A 20,170-nucleotide genomic window follows, 5' to 3' on the forward strand; every position below is an offset into this window, starting at 1 on the left:
TGTGTATAGGAATGCTTGTGATTTTTGCACATTGATTTTGTATCCTGAGACTTTGCTGAAGTTGCTTACCAGCTTAAGGAGATTTTCGGCTGAGACAACTGGGTTTTCTAAATATACAATCATGTCATCTGCAAACAGAGACAATTTGATGACAAACCTGATAAAAACAACCAAAGAGAAAGGATTCCCTATTTAATAAATGGTGTCGGGAAAATTGGTTAGCCACATGCAGAAAACTGACACTGGACCCCTTCCTTATACCCTACACAAAAATTAACTCAAGATGTATTAAAGACTTAAATGTAAGACCTAAAACCACAAAAACCCTAGAAGAAAAACTGGGCAATACCATTCAGGACATAGGCGTGGGCAAAGACTTCATGACTAAAACACCAAAAGCAATGTCAACAAAAGCCAAAATTGATCAATGGAATCTAATTAAACTAAAGAGCTTCTGCACAGCAAAAGAAACTATCATCAGAGTGAACAGGGAACCTAAAGAATGGGAGAAAATTTTTCCAATCTATCCATCTGACGAAGGGCTAATATCCAGTATCTACAAGGAAGTTAAACAAATGTGCAAGAAAAAAACAAACAACCCCATCAAAAACTGAGTGAAGGATATGAACAGACACTTCTCAAAAGAAGACATTTCTGTGGTCAAAAAACATGAAAAAAGCTCATCATCTCTGATCATTAAAGAAATGCAATTCAAAACCACAGTGAGATACCACCTCATGCCAGTTAGAACGGTGATCATTAAAAAGTCATGAAACAACAGATGCTGGAGAGGATGTGGAGAAATAGGAATGCTTTTACACTGTTAGTGGGAGTGTAAATTAGTTCAACCATTGTGGAAGACAGTGTGACAATTCCTCAAGGATCTAGAACCAGAAATACCATTTGACCCAGCAATTCCATTACTGGGTATATACCCAAAGGATTATAAATCATTCCACTATAAAAACACATACACATACACATGTATGTTTATTGCAGCACTGTTCACAATAGCAAAGACTTGGAACCAACCCAAATGCCCATCAATGAGAGACTGGATAAAGAAAATGTGGCACATATATACCATAGAATACTATGCAGCCATAAAAAAGGATGAGTTCATGTCCTTTGAAGGAACATGGATGAAGGTGGAAACCATCATTCTCAGCAAACTGACACAGGAACAGAAAACCAAACATCGCATGTTCTCATTCGTAAGTGGGAGTTGAACAATGAGAACGCATGGACACAGGGAGGGGAACATCACACACCAGGACCTGTTGCAGGGGTGGGGGGATAGAGGAGGAATAGCATTAAGAGAAATACCTAATGTAGATGACGGGTTGATGGGTGCAGCAAACTACCATGACTCGTGTATACCTATGTAACAAATCTGCACATTCTGCACATGTATCCCAGAACAAGAGAAAGAAGAGGAAGAATAAGAGGAAGAAGAGAAGGAGGAGGAGGAGAAAGAGGAGGAGAAGAAGGAGAAGGAGAAGGAGGAGAAGGAGAAGGAGAAATAGACAGCATCACAGCATCTTAGTCAGCCTGGGCTGCTATAACAAAATATCATTAACTGGGTGGCTTAAACAACAAACATGTTTCCCTCATAGTTCTGAAGGTTGGGAGTCTGAGATCAAGGTGCTAGCAGAATTGACTTTTTCTGGTTTATAGACAGCCATCTTCTTACTGTGTTCTCACATGGCAGAAAGAGAGCTAGCTAGCTCCCTGGCATCTTCTTTTAAGGGTACTAATCCCATTCATGAGGACTTTGTCCTAATGATCTATCACCTTCCAAAACATCATCCCCAAATACTATCACAGTGGCATTAGGGTTTCACCATATGAATTTGAGGAAGGAAGGAACAAAAACATTGAGTCCATTGAGAAAGAGAATTTCTTTAACGTGATAAAAGGCACATGTGAAAAATGTACAACAAACATCATACTGAAATGTTGACAGACTGAACATTTAACCTCAATTTCAGGAAAAAGGCAAGAACATCTTCTCTCATTACCCTTACTCAATATTTTACTGGAGATTCTTGTCATCCTAATGTTGATGACAATCCTAACAACAACAAAAAAATAAAATGTGTATGGAAGAAGTAAAAATCTGTTTATTGGCAAACTACATAGTAGAAATCCTAAGGAATCTACCAGAAAGAGCTACTAGAACTAATAATGGTGAGTTTAGAATACCAAGGTTTCAGAATTCAAGGCCAATGTTCAAAAGTCGCTCAAATTTCTATGTAGTAGGACTAAACAATTGCAAACTGACAATGTAAAAGTACAAACTAAAATGACATCAAAAATATGAAATACTTTATAATAAATTTAAGAACGCATATACAAGACTGCAAAACATTGCTGACTGAAAGTAAAGAGTGCCTAAATAAAGAGAAGGATACACCATGCTAATGGATTGGAAGATTCAATGTTGTTAAGATGTCAGTTATTCCCATACTGATCTATATATTCAATGCATTTCCAATCACATTTCTAGCAGGAATTTTTATGGAAATGAATGAGCTGATCCTACAATTTATACGGAAATGCAAAAGACCTGAAATAGTCAAAATAATTTGTAAAAGTAAAAATGTTAGGGAATTTACAAAATGCACTATAGAATTAAATAATCAAAATAGTGTGGCATCGCTTTAATAATAGACTTACAAGCCAATGAAGGAGAATAGATATTCCGGGAATAGACTCACATATATAAAGCCAATTGATTATCAGCAAATGTACAATTCAATGGAAAAAGATAATTCTCAACTATCTTCGGTTGAAGATGGTACTGTAACAATCAGATACCTATATTTAAAAAAAAAAAAAAAACCTCATTCGTTACCTCATAACACACCCAAAAAAAATTCAAAGTGGACCACAGACCTAAATGTAAGAGCAAAAATGATAAAATTTCAAGTAGAAAAACACAAGAAATAATTTTTATGATATTGAGTTAAGCAAAGATTTCTCAGATGGGACAAAAGCATGAACTGGAAATGAAAAATATTGATAAATTGAATTCATCAAAATTAAAACTTTGGCCTGCATAAGATTTTTTTTTTTTTTTCTGAGACAGAGTCTCGCTCTGTCGCCCAGGCTGGAGCGCAGTGGCGCAATCTCAGCTCACTGCAAGCTCCGCCTCCCGGGTTCCCGCCATTCTCCTGTCTCAGCCTCCCCTGTAGCTGGGACTACAGGCGCCGCCACCTCGCCCTGCTAGTTTTTTGTATTTTTTAGTAGAGACGGGGTTTCACCGTGTTAGCCAGGATGGTCTCGATCTCCTGACCTCGTGATCTGCCCGTCTCGGCCTCCCAAAGTGCTGGGATTACAGGCTTGAGCCACCGTGCCCAGCCGATATTATTAATAAAATGAAAAAGCAAACTACAAATTAAGAGAAAATGTTTTCAAAACGTATATGAGAAAGGAATTATTTCCAAAATATATTTTAAAAACTCTTACAACTCCACAATAAGACCAAAAACAGATTAAAAATGGGCCCAAAATTTAAATAGTTATCCACACTAAAAACAACATATGAATTAAAAAGGAGAATATAAAAAGATATTCAACATCATTACTCGTTAAGGAAATGTGTTAAAACTCACTAAATTGTACATTGGAAAAAATACTACTAAAAAAAGATAATAAATTTAAAATACCAAATGATAGTGAGATATCACTTCATGCCAAATAAAATTTTAGACTTAAATTGAACAGGCGAATGGCAAGTGTTAATAAGACTATGAAACAGTTCGAATTATCATGTAGCATTAGTGGGAATGCAAAATATTAGTTGCCTTGGAAAACAGACTGGCAGTTTCTTATAAAGAAACTATCCATATAATCCAGCAATCTTAAGACATTTACGTAAGACAAATCAAAACATATATTTACACAGAGATGTGTACTCAAATGTTCATGGCAGCTTTACTCATAACTATAAACTGAAAACAACTCAAATGTCCATCAATGGGTGAACAGATGAATACATTGTAAGGTAACCATTCAACAGAGTATTACTCAGGAATACAGAGAACTAACTACTCATACACACACCAACATGCATGAGGCTCCGAAGCATCATGCTAAGTAAAAGCAGCCAGGTGTAAAAGATACATACTGTGTAATTACCTTGATGCAAAAATCTAGAAAAGGTAAAACTGTAGTGACAAAAACCCAAATTCATAATCACCTGTGGCTGAGAGTAGGGGATTTCCAAATGGGGGCTTTTGGGGATAAAAGTATTTCATGTTGTGACCATGGTGAAGGCCTCATAGTTATATATTTGCAATCTCACTACCTAACCATTGTGAACATTTCTAGTGTGTTTTCTTCCGATCTCTTTTTTCCACACTAAATGTCCTGGAATTTGTCCTAAAGAAATAATCAGAAATGTACCAACATATTAGAGTTTAAAAATTCATTAAAAATTGGAAACAAAATATGTAACAACATGAACATAAACAAATAACACATCCCTTCAAGGTAATATTATTGTAGCCAGTGAAAATCACATTTTCATACAATTTGTAATGACACATGGAAATAGTTATGCCATAATGTAAAGTACACAACAAGTTAGAGAATACTTTATATTCGTGTGTCTTTGTATATACAATGTATAAATAAATATATGCATAGAATGGTGTGATTTCTTTGTTCTAAAACAGGGCGATGTTACCCAATCAATGTAAAAATGCCAAGAAGTTTCTAGAACTGACATTTGAAAGAAAATTAACATATGAAACGAGGTCATGCAAAATTAACTTGATCGTCCTTCTCTTCTGAGGGGTGAGGAGTCTTACTGGCTCAATAATCTCATTGTCAGACTTACAGCAGAGGCCGTGTCCACAGTACCCATTTACAGGGGACTCTCATACAATACAACAAATGCAACAATACATTGAGACTAAAGAAAGTACAAATATTCCAGAATGAGTATGAAAATGAACTTGAAAGCATATATTAGGAACTTGGGGATTTGAGAACACTAACAGTCTTCATACTACGAAGCAGTGTGGTTTCATAAAGGAGTATGGAGGATTTATAGCCACTTGAGCAAGTCACTTAACTTGAGCTCTGCCTCCCTTTCTGGAAAATGGAGAACAATGCTTTCCATGCTCCCTGCCTCACAGGTGTGGCAAAAATCAAAGGAGGTAACATATGTAAAATCAATTTTTAATTTACAAATCACAAGTCCAAGGTGAGGCAGTGTTATTATGGGACTTTGGGGCCATTAATAATTAGCAGTAACTTCACTGTGTTTCTCATCTACTGTGATAAATGCTTTCATGGCAAGGAAATAGGAAATATCTGGAGCTCACAGCGTAAACTATCTACTACTAGTTGCTCTCCCCAGACAGTGTCCAAGAGATCTGTAATCACAGCCACAAAAGTAGATGGACTAATTTCAGGACCCCATCCCAAAACGTTACCCTTCCCCAAGCTGGTATACTAGAGAGACTACTGCATGTTAAGCAATAGAGACCTAAGTTTAATCATCAGCTACATGACAAGTGATGCATTATTTAATTTCACTGAGCCCCAGTTGCATCTATTATTGAATGAGAATGCTAAAACCTCCTCCCAGGGTTGTTATGAGGTATATATGAAATAGAATGTGTTGACTATCAACAGATCCTATGGCACAGATTATGTACCAAATGCATGCTCACTCTCCTTCTTGACTTAGAGTTTCAGAAATTTCTCTCATTAGTGACACTCAGTGACAGTCCCTTTTACATTCAGAAGTCAGCAAAGGATTGGGGATGGATGAAGAGGGAGGTACATGTCCCCAAATATTCAGGCAAAAATCTGTAACTGTTAAAAACAAGGAATAACTTCCAAAAAGTGAATATGATATATACAATAGTGAAATATCTCATAATTCTATTTACTTCAAACCTTTATTAAATAAATGGAAATGCAAAAATCAAGATGGGGGAAAAAAACTATAGTAACTTTCTCCAGGGAGAAAACAAAACAAAACAAAACAAAAAACATGGGGCTTACTGGTGTCTTCAGTTAAAAGCATGCTTGTAAAAATGCATTTTGTTGGCAGTGCTTGTTGGCAGATGCTATTCAGAACCAAGGACAGGGCAACTCTGGTCAAATATACTGAGGTCTGCATCGACAGGATGCTGGAACACTGAGAACAATTCTTTACACATCATCCTCATGATGATACTTCGCATCAAAACAGCACTTCATATTTTTCAAACCATTTCAAATACTTTATCATTGTCGAGGAGTACGAGGCAAGCAATGCAGATATCTCATTTTACAGATAAGAAAACTGAGTTGTAGAGAAAGAGAGAGAGCTACCAAAATGGTTGTACTGCACACTAAACCCAAACCCAGACCTTTATAATTTTAGAATTACACGGGCGATACTTTGAGCTGAAATATGCTAAACTGGCATGCCTATGCAATTTTCCATATGCTTCAGATATTTCTTTCATATAAGAGGCAGGGTATCATTCTGTTGCCCAAACTTGAGTACAGTGGTGCAATCCCAGCTCTCTGCAGCCTCAAACTCCTGGGCTCAAGTGGTCCTCCCACTTCCGCCTCCATAGTAGCTAAGAATACAGGCATGCACCATGTCTGGCTAATTTTTTTATTTTTGTAGAGATGAGGTCTCACTATGTTGCCAAGGCTCATCTCAAACTCCTGGCCTCAAGCAATCCTCCTGCCTCAGCCTCCCAAGGTGCTAAGATTACAAGGCATGAGCCACCATACCTGGCAGAGATATTCTTTTAAAAAATAAACAACTTTAATGAACATAGTTTTAAAACTTACGATTTAGAAATTCCTTCTTTCAAATGTATCTGATTAAAAATTACCAAGAAAACAATCTAAAATCAGTACTTTAAAACTAGTTTGCATCATAAACTAGAAGAGAATGGAAACTTGTGTCAAACAATAGCCAGTCCATGAACGTTTTTGCTGTGATTTTTTAGAAGATGTGTCTGCATACCACTAGCTTCTATACAGAGCTCTTTGATGGCAGGTGGCGGCAAAGAAAACAGACTTTATAGAAGTTTCTACACAATGGTGTGAGAGGCTTCCATGAATGGAAAGGAATTTCTGATCATCTAATGATGAGGAACGGCTTCAAACTCTCTTGGTTCCTGAGGAAACGTGGCTCACTCTGGCTATTGCAAAATATTTTCTTGAACAAGGGTGTAAATCAAGGTGAAGTTCTTCTCCTTTCCTTGAAGCAGAGATGACTACAAATAGAACACAGTAATAATAGGCAGGCGGGACTATTATATTCTTTTAAAAATTGGGCACAGCAAGAAGTTGATAGCTCCTAGGTAAATGTGACAAGAATTGAAAGCACAATAGAATCTAAATCCATCCAACTGCCGAACAGTAATATCCTGACAAAATTAGGTTTTTTTTTTACAAAAGAATGCATTTCCCCACCATATTCTCTACCCTCCTAGTTTTCCTTCTATGGAGAGTTCCACCAACAACATCTTAATTGATTACGACTGATTGGAACTTTAGTCACTCCAAAGGCTACACTTGGCCCCGCCCCCAAGGGCCATTTTAAAGCAATGTATTTCAGCACTATGTGGTGTTCATGCAGATAGCAAGTTGTTAATAGAATCTAGGAAGATGTTCTTTGGCAGAAAATGATTTCATAGACATTTTTCATTATGATAGATGTGGTATTACAGCCGTTATATAAAATTTCAAGCTGTGTTGCAGCTTTGTCACTAGTGTTATAAATCACTCACTCGTATATTAAAGTCTGTGGAAAGCAACTGGAGGGAGAAAACAACTCTCATCTTCTATGTACAGACTAGGTATAATTTGGCATTATTCTTAAAGGTTCAAGGCAGCTTAGAGAATCTGTATTCAGTGCTTATGTGAGGATCAGGAGATCACATTCCATTACTGCTGAGTTCGGAAGGAACCATCCACACAGTGAGTTAATATTTTCTGCCATAAATCCTGATGTGAAGGTAAAGTAAGTATGTGCTTCCAAGAGACTGGGGACAGAGAAGTCCATTGCCATTTACAAGATAAGCTAGGAGATAATTAATTAAGATGAATAAATTGTATACATTAGAAGCAATCGTGCGCCACCAACGCAATTTATTTTATACAATGGAAGTATGTGTACATGTTGGTCTTTCTGTCTTTGTAGACAACCAAAATACATAACTCTATACTATAAGATTGAGTTGAGCAAAGAAGATACTAATTTGAGGTATTCCAAATTTAAGTATCCCTCTCTCTAAACCATATTGGAATTTGAATAATTTAAACACAGTATGGGAGAAAAAAAAAAAACAGAGAGGCAAAGACTGATCACAGAAGTACACTTGCTCATTTTTCTGTATAGTGTACACTGCTTTTAGCCCTCCTCACATAGGTGAGATTCCTTATGATCACAGTGGTCTGAAATCCAGTTGCTAATTGGTGGAGGTAGGGTGGGGACAAGGACCAAGGGGATTTCCCCATAATCTGCAGCTAAACCTCTGAGCCAGTAGTTCTCAACAGGGAGGTTATTTTGCCTGCCAGGGGACATTGCCAATGTCTGGAGGCATTTTTCATTGTCAGAATTAGAAAGGGTTCCACCGACATCTGACAAGTAAAGGCCATGGATTCTGGTAAACATCCTACAATGCACAGAATAGTCCCCACAACAAAGCTTTATCTGGCCCACAATGTCACAGTGCTGAGGCTGAGAAACTGGTCTAGGGTTAACCAGGCAAACCCTCCAGCCAAGAGGGTTGTGATGATCTGATCTTTTTTGATTAGTCTTTTAAGGAAAGTAACTGTGAGCCCAGGGTGGATTGTGATTCCAACTTCATTTTGATTATTTGGGACCTGGTTCTACTATTTACAGAGATGCAAGAACGTTATATTTCTAAACAAAAGAGGCTTTCACCAGAGGAATTGGGGCATTCATTTTCCTCAATGCAGACCTTTGACTGTCCTGTAGGAAACAATGTGGAGCACAACAGCGTTATGCTCTGTTTGAAGAACGTACGTTCCACTCCTGAGAAGAAAAACTATCATAGGATGGTGCAAAGGCTCAGGCCAGTCTGTAAGTGTCCCAGAAAATTCTCTGTAACTGTGTTACTAACACAATTACTGAAGGAGAAAGAATGGAAAAAGAATACAAAGAAGGGAGGGATGGAGGCCATTGCATACTAAAACTTTGTCCCAGTTAACTCTCAAAATCCTGTAATTGGGTTGTGTTTTGTGTAATTTGTACCAAGGAAAACATGAAGTTCAAAGCTATTAGGTAACTTGGCCCAAGTCCCATCCCTAGTAAATAAAAGAGCTGGAATTTGGACCCAGTCTGTCTGAATATAAATTCCTTTTTTTTTTTTTTTTTTTAGCTTTGTCACACCATAAGATGCCACATTAGAGAATCGTTCCTATGCTTAACTCATTCTTGATCACAGAAGCCAATGCGGAAAGTGGTGACAGACTGGGCTTACTGCTTTGAAATAACAAATTTGGTAAAAGTCAAACGTGGTTATGAAATCCAAAGAGACTCGTTGATTAATGAGCACATCTTCATCAATTCTAGATTGCACCTGAACAGAAGCACACAAATACACACAGACAAACACTATGATGGAAGCACAAAGCCAATGAGAGAAGAGCTGCTCTCTGACTCTTCCCAGATATCTTCTCTGCCAGTGTTTCCCAAGAGCACAGAGGTTTGATTTACATTATGTGAAGGGAAATTATTTTGTGATTTCACCCCCCAAAAAGGGTTCTCTGATTATTTAAGAGAATCCTTAAATTATTTTAAGGGTTTTTTATTTATTTTAAATTATTATTTACTCTGCTTTCCAGAAAGATTTAAAACACATACAATTTGAACTTCCTCTATGTCGTTTCAATCACGCCCCCAAGAATTTACCATTTGGTATTTTAAACCATTAGATAAATAGTTTTTGATATCAAATATGCACCACATCTGAGAAAATATGTCATGCCTCTTTGAAAAAAATAATTTTCAGGGTCTCCTCACATCGTTCAAAAGACCAAAGCCTATTATTCAAAGTCCACCACTATTCGATCTCAAACCACACTCCCCAACTTTTCTCTCCACAACCCAACCAAACTACTAATTTGTTTCTCAAAGCCACCCCACATATTCTCACCTCTTCATCTGACTCTCTCCATTTATCCTGCCTAGTGGGCCTCCCCTTTCCCTCCTTCATCCTCCAGACTCAGCACTTATCTGAAGCCCATCATTCCATGGGAGCTCACCCCAGTGAATCCAATAGACACTGAACAGAAGTTTGGCCCATTCATTGAGCAACTATTAATTCAACAAGTACTAAGTTCTCTCTATGATAGTCAGTGATCTGTTTGCACACATAAGTTTGTCTGCTCCACTAGACTATAAGTTCTTTGAAAATAAAAGTATGCCTTATTTACCTCATTAACTCCAGAATAACACCAGGTCAGGCACCCAGCACATTTTCAATAATGTTCAGAACACAGTAATATTGAAGACATGATTACTTTGCTCTCTACAACTATAAGACACTGGAACTCATCCAAAGCCCAACCACTGAAGAAGAATGGTAAAGTAGATTAAGATACATCAAGAAGCAGAAAATTAGGAAGCATGTAAGCAATCATTACAAACACTATGGCTCCTTCTCCTCTTGCAAATCATTCACACCAATTCCCATACTCTTCACTCTGGAAAAACTGACTTCTCTCAACTCACATCCTCACTATACCCAGGACAGACTTTTTATAAGAGCATTCACAGCACACTAAAATTATGTTCTTATGGGGAGAAGTATAGATTTGTGTCCCGACCCGCAGGACAGTCGAACGGACCCTGGAAGGGGGAGTGGGAATGGAGGAGATAAGAAAACACGAGAAATGGAGACAAGACAAATAGCCTGATCAAGTCTCGTTTAATGGTGGCGGTGCAATGCCTTATATAGGCTGGCAGAGGAAGAGGTTGGGCCAGGGCGGTGACAGGAGGCTGGGTTTACTCAAATTACAATCGCGCATGCGCCGTAGGCTGCATATCTTCCTGGGTGCGAAAAAGTTTGCGCGCGCGCGGGAAAGGTTTGCGCGCGCGCGGGAAAGGTTTGGGCACGCGCGGGAAAGGTTTAGGCGCGCGCGGGAAAGATTTGTAATGAAGAACCCGGAAATGTGCCATCTTGTCTCCGCTTTGCGGAGATCAAGCAACAGAGGTCGGCTAATTCCGGGCCTCATGGCTCCGGACAGATTTGGATGAGATACTTTCATAAGCCACTTGAATAAACAATGAACCCCAAAGAGCATTCTAGGTTACTAAGAAAAGACTGTGAAACCACCTTCTGAGGAAAATGGGAGACTTTGGATTCATATAAATATGGCCATTCAAGTTTGGTAGTAAAGCTGAATTGCTCAGATAATAGGAAAAAAGGCCGAATGCTCTGTAGAGGAAGTAGGAAGGAGAAAGAAAGAAAAAGGCCAGTGAGGATGTAGGAGAGAGAAATTATGGAACTCAATGAAATGCAGTGAAGGTTTTGAGGAACTTATTATCAAGCATGTGATGGAAGGCTAGCTCTCCACTGGTCTCCTGTGTTTCTGCACTGACCTTTGTCTCAGACTGTCTTTCCAAGGACACTTGTATAGCAAAGAGCTTTGGAAGTTAGAGGCAGTGTCTCCTTCCAGAGCAAATGGCAGATTTGTTCATTTCTAATATAAAAAAGACAATGTTTCCCCCAGAGCAAATATCTGGCAGGCTTATTGCCCATTAGAAAATATTCAAGTTTCAGCTGAGCATGGTGTCTTGGGCCTATAATCCCAGCTAATCAGGAGGTTGAAGCAAGAGGATCACTTGAGACCAGGACTTCGAGACTAGCCTGGGCAACACAGGGAAACCTCCTCTCTTAAAAACTGAAAAAAAAAATAGCCAGGCATGGTGGCATGGTGAAGCCTGTAGTCCCAGCTACTAGGCAGGCTGATGTGGAAGGATCACTTCAAGGCTATAGTGAACTATGATCACACCACCACCTCCTGCCTGGGTGACAAGTGAGACTTCATCTCTAAAAAAATATTTAAAAATTAAATTCTAAAAAATTCAAGTTTCCTAAATTTGGGGTTCTTCTCTTATAATCAATGTGCTGCATGTGCAGATGTCATCTGGCTCTCTTTGTGTCACCCTGTGGGATTTGGCTCAGGGAACCAAAGCAAATGCTGATACTCTGACAATTATTATTGCTGTGAATAACAAAATGCCCTTTGTCTCTGACCCAGGAGTTTCATGTCTTCTGCTAGCATCCACGAAACTGTGGCAGGCCACACAAAAGTATAATGAGATCCAAAGATCTTGAAAGTGCGTGATATAAACACTTTCTTAAATCTAGTCTATGAAATCTTAAGTAAGTTTTGCATGGTTTGCCGATGTTTCTGTTGTAGATGGCTTGTTTTGGGAGAATGCAAAGAGGTTCCAGAGTCAGTGTCTAGATTGATACATTAAAAAATCAGAGACATCACCATGTGGACAGTGGACAGTAGACCTTGAGGATACACTTAAATAGTTGAGAGATCTTTCCTATTCTGAACTTCGTGAAGGAAGAGATCATGTTCTGTCTACTTTACAGCCCCTGTGTTAGCCAAGTGCCTGACTGGAAGTAGCATCACACCCAGTAAAGGCTGGAGGATTGAATGACTGAATGGCATGGGGCACCATGCTTATAATGCACCCTTGATAGTCAACACCCCAACTGTTCCTTTTAAAACATGAATCCAGTCATTTCACTTCTCTTCCCTCAACTCTTAGATGACTTTCTATCATGCTTAGAATACAAGCCTAAGCTCTTCCTAAGGCCTCCAAGGACTCACATAATCTGAGCCCTGACTCTGTTCTCCTCCCATTTATGTCCTTGCTCCCTACTTCCCATGTCCTTCCCTTAGACAGCAAAATGTCTCATTCCATTTGATATGATTTGGATCTGTATCCCCATCCAAACCTCATGTCGAATTGTAATCCCATGTTGGAGATGGGACCTGGTGGGAGGTGACTGGATCATGGGGACAGGTTTCTCATGAATGGTTTAGCACCATCCCTTTGGTGCTGTTCTCATGATAGTGAGTGAATTCTCATAAATATGATTGTTTAAAAGTGTGTGTCACCTCTCCCCCATCTCTCTTCCTCCTGCTCCTACCATTTAAGACATGCTGCTTCCCCTTCATCTTCCACCATGATTGTAAGTTTCCTGAGGCCTCCTCAGAAGCAGAAGCCACCATGCTTCCTGTACAACCTGGGAAACTGTGAATCGATTAAACCTTTTCTTTATAAATTACCCAGTCTCAGGTATTTCTTTTTAGCAATGCAAGAATGGACTAACACGTCTTTCTATCCAAATTTCACCTCATCAGAGATGCCTTCTGCAAACACTAATCTAAAAGAGCACCTCGTCCCTCTCCCACTTTATCGTACTTTTTTAATTCACTCTTCATAGTACCTGCCATTCTATTATGTGTTGACTTGTTTGTTTGCTTATTATCTGTTTCCCTAACCAGACTGTCAGCTCCACGAGGGCAGGGACTTTGTTTCATTCACTAACTATATCCCAGCATTTAAAGAGTTCTTGGGATGTAATAGGAGCTTAATTATGTATGCAATGAATGGAAATTAGAGAAGAGGAGGAGAAGGGAGCAAAAGGAATGAAGGAGATGGGGAAGAGAGGGGAAGAAGGGAGTGAAAAAAAAGAGAGAGAAGGATGAAAGAAAGAAGAAAAAAGGCAGCCACCCTAATAAGAAGCATCATTAATTGCTGCTGCTGAGCTGCAAGGGTCTCAGAGAGGGTCTCAGGGTCTGTATCCTCTTCTATTGTGATGGGATATCCTTTCCTGGCTTCCAAAAACAGACCTTTCCCTCTAATAGCTGTTATGTCAGAAATGGAAACAAAGATAGTATCTCTAAGTGATGCATTCTGGGAAACCGGTACAACTTCCTGGTACAGAGGCAGAAAATTTTACCTCAATCTGCAAGGAAAAGATAATCAGAGTCCTTTGGCTTTCTCTTTCCCAGCTTCTCATTTTAGTTACTGATGGCTACAAGATATTCTAATACCACTGCAAATACCTGGCTGGGTTTTAGCTGTTTGCATGCTTGAATTTTCTGCTTTAATAACTGGAACATAGAAATCTTAGTTAAGTTTGGTCATAAGCCTTGAATAAAATGAATCATTTCATCATGAAGAAAATTCCCCAGTTGAAATAAACAAGAAGGTTTTAAACAATTCTACATATCTAGGGTTTTGCAATATTCTCAAAGGAGACATGTATAGAAATTATACATATCTAAAATAATCCTGTATCTTAGAGAGCTTAGAGAGCCTCAGCTCCAGTGAATGAATGTAAAGTACAAAGTAAATGAGGCTTAATTGCATTAGAACACCTGCATAATTCATCATTTCAGCGCTACCGCAGTCTAAAATCATGATGTCTGAGACTATCAAACTGCACTGTGGGAAGTAAATAGCAAAGCCTTTTCAGGTCAGATCCTGCCCCTCAAATACTTCTGTTGATTTTATTTGTTTGGCTTTTGGTTGATTGGTTGCTCTGTCTGTTGGGTTTCTGCCTCCTTCTTGTTCCTGAGACCATTTATAATGAATTTGCATTTAATGGAGTTTCAAGGAAGTCTGAAGATATCTAGGTGCTTCTGCTTGGTGGTAACAGAAGATGAGGGAATATTGCAACACAACCAGAGGAGTCTAACTGAGGTCCTGTGTGATAAAAATAAACAAGCCTACGTTGGGGCAGATTTTGAATCTGAGAGGAGAGGGGGACTGTGTTTCAAACCACCCTATCTCTAAGTTGGTTCCATTCTACTGAGATTTCCCTCGGCTTTAAAAGCTGTAAGGCAGAGATCAAAACCCTTTTGTAAACTGCCTCTAAGTAATGCAGCAAATGGCTTCTTGCAGCTAAGGCTGGATCATTACAGTACAAAGCAGCAGTATTAAAGGAGGAGACTCTTTATTTCAGAGAAAAGGCTCATTTTCTGTAAAAAAATTTTACAATTTGCATTGGGCTCTTTAATAGTATCTAATTGATAGATTTCAATTATACAGGAACAAAAAGTAAGTGTGGCCACCGCTTACAGGCTGGAGATCAGTCATGTAACCTGGAAATCTTATCCTTAGATAGGGAATCCAACCTTTGGCCCCAGTGAAGAACTTTACTCATTTACCTAGAAGATGATTAAAAAGAAACCTGGAACGTAATGAGAGAATTACTGCCGCAGCCAATACATAGAGAATAGATTTTAAATAAAGTATGAATTATTCTCAGCTGTAGAGACTTTATTCATAGGAAAGGGAAAGCCAGACAGCAGCAAAAGAAGAATAAAAACACTGCCCGAAGAGCCCATGTTCTCTCAAAACCCCAACCCTTCTATTCTGAATATTCATCAATATTTCATTTCCTCATTGATCTTATCTTTCCATTTCCACAACCCTGTGTTCTGTTCAACTGAATGGTGCTGTGTGTCTAGACACCAGTGAAAACTGGTAGCCTCACATGAATGGTGACCCATTACTCTGTTGCGTTTACTAAGTACATGTTGAGTGCCTGTTGTGTGCTAGGCTCTGAAATATGAAGACAGGAAGAGACAACTCCAAACTACTACTAGAAATTCATCCCTGGAGCCAGACAGTAAAGTTCTCATTTGGCCACTCACTGCTCTGTGACATCACTTAACTTTCCACATTTGCAAAATGTGGATAACAATAATACCCATCACAGAGTTGGACAAATATTATGTGTTAATATTTATAAAATACTTAGAAGAGTGGCAGTGCCATATTATGTTAGCTTTACTATTATTTTGTAGGAGGCTTCACACTAGGAAAAGAAACAAAACCAGTAATTCCAACCTTATGGGATAAATGCTATGATATTGATTATCCCTAGACCTTTGAGAGTACAGAGGAAGGCCTAAATGGGAAGGAGGGGAGTTCGACTGAAATAAGGAAAGATTTTCAATAAGAGATGAAACCTAACCAAAATTTTTTGAAAGAAAACAAAAACATAACCAATAGCCTGTACAAATTTCCACTTCTGCTTTAAGAATGGGGCTTTTCTCTACAATCCATTTCTTTTCTCAAAGCTAAAGCTTATTATCATATTTACATAAGGAAATTCTTCCTGCTCCAGCTTCACCAAAGAGTATCATGTCTCTTTCTGCAGGCCTCTGCACTTCTGGTAGGTATCACCTACTGCCAGTAATTAAGAACCTGGAAACGGATGCAAGATTGCTGGGGGTCAAATTCCAGTTTTGCCACTCCTGGCTCTGAAACCTTAGACAAGTTACTTAACCTTATGATGATTCCATTTCCTCATAGGTAAAATGGGGACCATAATAGTGCCTACCTCTGGGTGGTTATGAGGATTAAATAACACATGTGAAGCATTTAGAACAATACCTAGCATATTATAAGTACTATATGAATAGAGATGATGATCACTGCTACTTTTTTAAAAATAACAATTTTCCCAGGATCAGAAGTAGCAGTCTTAGGCTGTAGAATCCTGTTGACCAACTCAAGTCTTTTTCTTCAACAGCTTTAGGAGTTATATTTGACATAAATACCTTGTAGACATTTAGTGTATAAAATTTGATAACTTTTGAAACGTGTATATCTTTAAAAAAAAAAAAAACCATCACCACAATTAAGATAAATTTCCTTTGTAATCCCTACCACAGGTCACCTCCTTCCCTATCTCATCCTTATGCAACCACTAATCTGCTTTGTCATTATAGATTCATTTGCATTTTACAGAATTTTATATAAATGGAACCACCCAGTGTGTACTCTTTCTTGGTCTGGCTTTTTTCATGCAGCATAACCATTTTGAGATTCATCTATGTTGTAGCATGTATCAATGGTTCATTCTTCGTTATTGAGGAGCAGTATTTCATTATGTGAATGAAACAGATTGTTCATCCATTCACCTGATGCCTGACTTTGGGTTGCTTCAGTTTGGGGCTATTAAAACTAAGCTGCTATGAACATTCATATGTTCATCTTTGTATGAACACATGCCCTCATTTATCTTGAGCAAATGGCTAAATATAGTTCCTGTAGGTTTAACTTTTGAGAAACTCCCAAACTGCTTTCCACATGGTTATACCATTTTACCCTCCCTTCAGTAGTGTGTGTTTATTTTCAGTTTCTCCACATCCTCACCAATCCTTGGCTTGGTCAGTCTTTTTAATTTTGCCCATTCAACTAGGGACGCAGTGGTATCTCAATATAATTTTAATTTGAATTTCCCTAATGAATAATGATGCTGAGCATCTTTTCAGATGCTTATTTGTCACATGTATTTTTTCTTTGATGAAACCCCCTTTCAAATCTTTTGCCTATTTTTTAGTTGGGTTGTTTGATTTCTCATTAATGAGTTTTGAGGGTTTTTGATATAATCTGGATATAAGTTCTTTATCAGATGTATGATATGCAAATATTTTCTTTGAATGTGCTTCTTGTCTTTTTATTCTTCTACAGTGTCTTTTAAAAAGGAGACATGTTAATTTTGATGAACTTTATCAATTTGTTTTGTATGGATCATGCTTTTGATTTAGTGTCTAAGAAATCTTTACCCAATCCAGGTCTCAAAGAATTTCTCCTATGGCTTTTTTCCTAGACTTTTTATGGTTTTAGGCATCATATTTAGGTCTAAGATTCTGTTTGAGGTAATTTTTTATATAATTAGGGATATGAACCAAAGTTCATTTCTTTACAGGTGGATAGCCAATGGTTTCAGCACCATTTGTTGAAAAGAATATCCTTTCTACACTGAATTGGCTTTGCACCTTTGTCAAAAGCAGTTGTCTACATATGTATGGGTCCATTTCTGGACTCTCTAGTCTCTTTTGTTTACATATTTATCTATCTTTTAAACCAGTACCACACTGTCTTGATTATTATAGGTCTGTAATAAGCCTTAAAATCAAGTAAAATCTGTCTACCAACTTTGCTCTTCTTTTTCAAAGTAGTTTTGGCTATTCTAGATCCTTTGTATTTCCATATGAATTTTAGAATCAGCTTATTGATGTCTATCCAAATTCTTGTTGGGAACTGTAAAAATTCTAGAAGAAAACCTAGGAAACACCATTCTGGATATGGCCCTTAGGAAAGAATTTAAGACTAAGTCCTCAAAAGCAACTGCAACAAAAACAAAAATTCACAAGTGGGACCTAAGTAAACTAAAGGACTTCTGCACATCCAAAGAAACTGTCAATAGAGTAAACAGATAACCTACAGAATGGGAAAAAATATTCACAAACTCTGTATCTGACAAAGGTCTAATATCCAGAATCTATAAGAAACTTAAACAACAGAACAAGAAAAAAAAAAACCCAAATTTAAAAAATGGGCAAAAGTCATGAACCGAGACTTCTCAAAAGAAGACATACAAACAGCCAACAAACATATGAAGAAATTTTTATCGTCACTAATCATTATAGAAATGCAAATCAGAACCACAATGAGATACCATTTCATGCCCATCAGAATGGTTACATTAAAAAGTCACAAAAAAAAAAACAGATGTGGAGAAAAGGAAATGCTTATACACTGTTGGTGGAATGTAAATTTTTTCAGCCACTGTGAAAAGCAGTTTGGAGATTTCTCAAAAAAATGAAAACAGAACTACCGTTCAAAACCCAGCAATCCCATCACTGGGTATATATACAACAGAAAACAAATCCTTCTACCAGAAAGAAACATGCACTTGCATGTTCACTGCAGCACTATTCACAAGAGCAAAGTCATGGAATCAATCTAAGTGCCTGTCAATGGTGGACTGGAAAAATAAAATGTGTTACATATACATCATGGGATACTATGCAACCATTAAAAAAATGAAATCACATCCTTTGTAGCAACATGAATGCAGTTGGAGGCTATTATCCTAAGCAAATTAATGTAGGAACAGAAAACCAAATACCACATGTTCTCACTTATAGGGGAGAGCTAGACTGGGGACTACTGGTGGGGCGGGGGAGAGAAAGAAGGTGCAGGGGTTGAAAAACTTACTGTTGCATACCATGCTCAGTAACTGGTTGACAAGATCATTCACACCCCAACCTCAGCATCACACAATATACACAGGTAATAAACCTGCACAGGTAGCCCCAGAATTTAAAATAAAAGTTGAAAAAAATTCTCACTGGGATTTCAATTGAGATCAGATTGGATATATAGATAAATTTTGGGAGAATTCACATCTTATACAAAAGTGAATCTTTCAACCCATGAACATCTCTCTCCATTTACTTAGAGCTTAGTTTCTTTCAGAAATGTGTTATAGTTTTCATACATAGGTCCTTTATTTTTGTGGTTTTAAATCATAGGTCCTTTACATTTTTGTCAGATTTATTCCCAAGTACTTAATATTTGTGATACTGTTGTAAATTGTATTTTTTAATTGAGATTTCCAATTGTCTGTGGCAAATTGACTTTTTATATTAATCTCAAATCTGAAGTACACGAAATTTATTTACCAGTTCAAGATGCTTTTTTCTAGATTCTGCATAAATAATCATGTCTTCTGCAAACAAAGAAAATTTTGCTTCTTCATTTCCAATCTGGATGTTTTTTTCTTTCTTTTTCTTGCCTTATTCTATTGGCTAGAAGCTCTAGTACAATGTGGAATAAAAGTGCTGGGAGTACACATCTTTGCTTTGTTTCTAATCTTAGGGAAAAGCATTTGATCTTTCAACATTAAGTATGATGTTAGCTGTAGGTTTTTTGTACCGTCCTTTATTAGGCTGAGGAAGTTTCTTTCTATTAATACTACGAGTTTGCTGAGAGGTTAAATCAAGAATGAATGTTGAATATTTTTAATGCTTTTTGCTGCATCTATTGAGATATTCACATTTTATTTTTTATTTTATAATATGGTGAATTACATCAATTAAGTTTGAGTATTGAAACAACATTGCATTTCTGGGAAAAATCCCAATTAATCATGATGTGTGTGTATATGTGTGTATGCACATACATGTGTGTATATGTGTATATTAGTTGAATTTCACTTGTCAAAATCTTGTTTATAATTTTTTATTCATGCTCATGAAATATTTTTATCTATAATTTTTTATTCTTGTAATATTTTAGTTAGGTTTTGATATAGGCTAATGTTGAGCTCATCTA

At 37.6% G+C, this 20,170-nt stretch overlaps 1 long non-coding RNA gene across 1 annotated transcript; it reads right to left on the bottom strand.

Annotated features, from left to right (window-relative positions):
- Positions 1-267: 267 nt before the first annotated feature.
- Positions 268-18,340, bottom strand: LOC117068956. Its single transcript, XR_004431325.1, has 3 exons — positions 18,093-18,340; positions 5,910-5,916; positions 268-309 (listed from the first exon to the last, which is right to left on the bottom strand). It is a non-coding gene; the product is annotated as an uncharacterized LOC117068956 (long non-coding RNA).
- Between the last annotated feature and the right edge of the window lie 1,830 nt (positions 18,341-20,170).

This window comes from Trachypithecus francoisi, unplaced genomic scaffold (genome assembly GCF_009764315.1).
Source record: "Trachypithecus francoisi isolate TF-2019V2 unplaced genomic scaffold, Tfra_2.0 Lachesis_group21, whole genome shotgun sequence".
Taxonomy (NCBI): Eukaryota; Metazoa; Chordata; class Mammalia; order Primates; family Cercopithecidae; genus Trachypithecus; species Trachypithecus francoisi.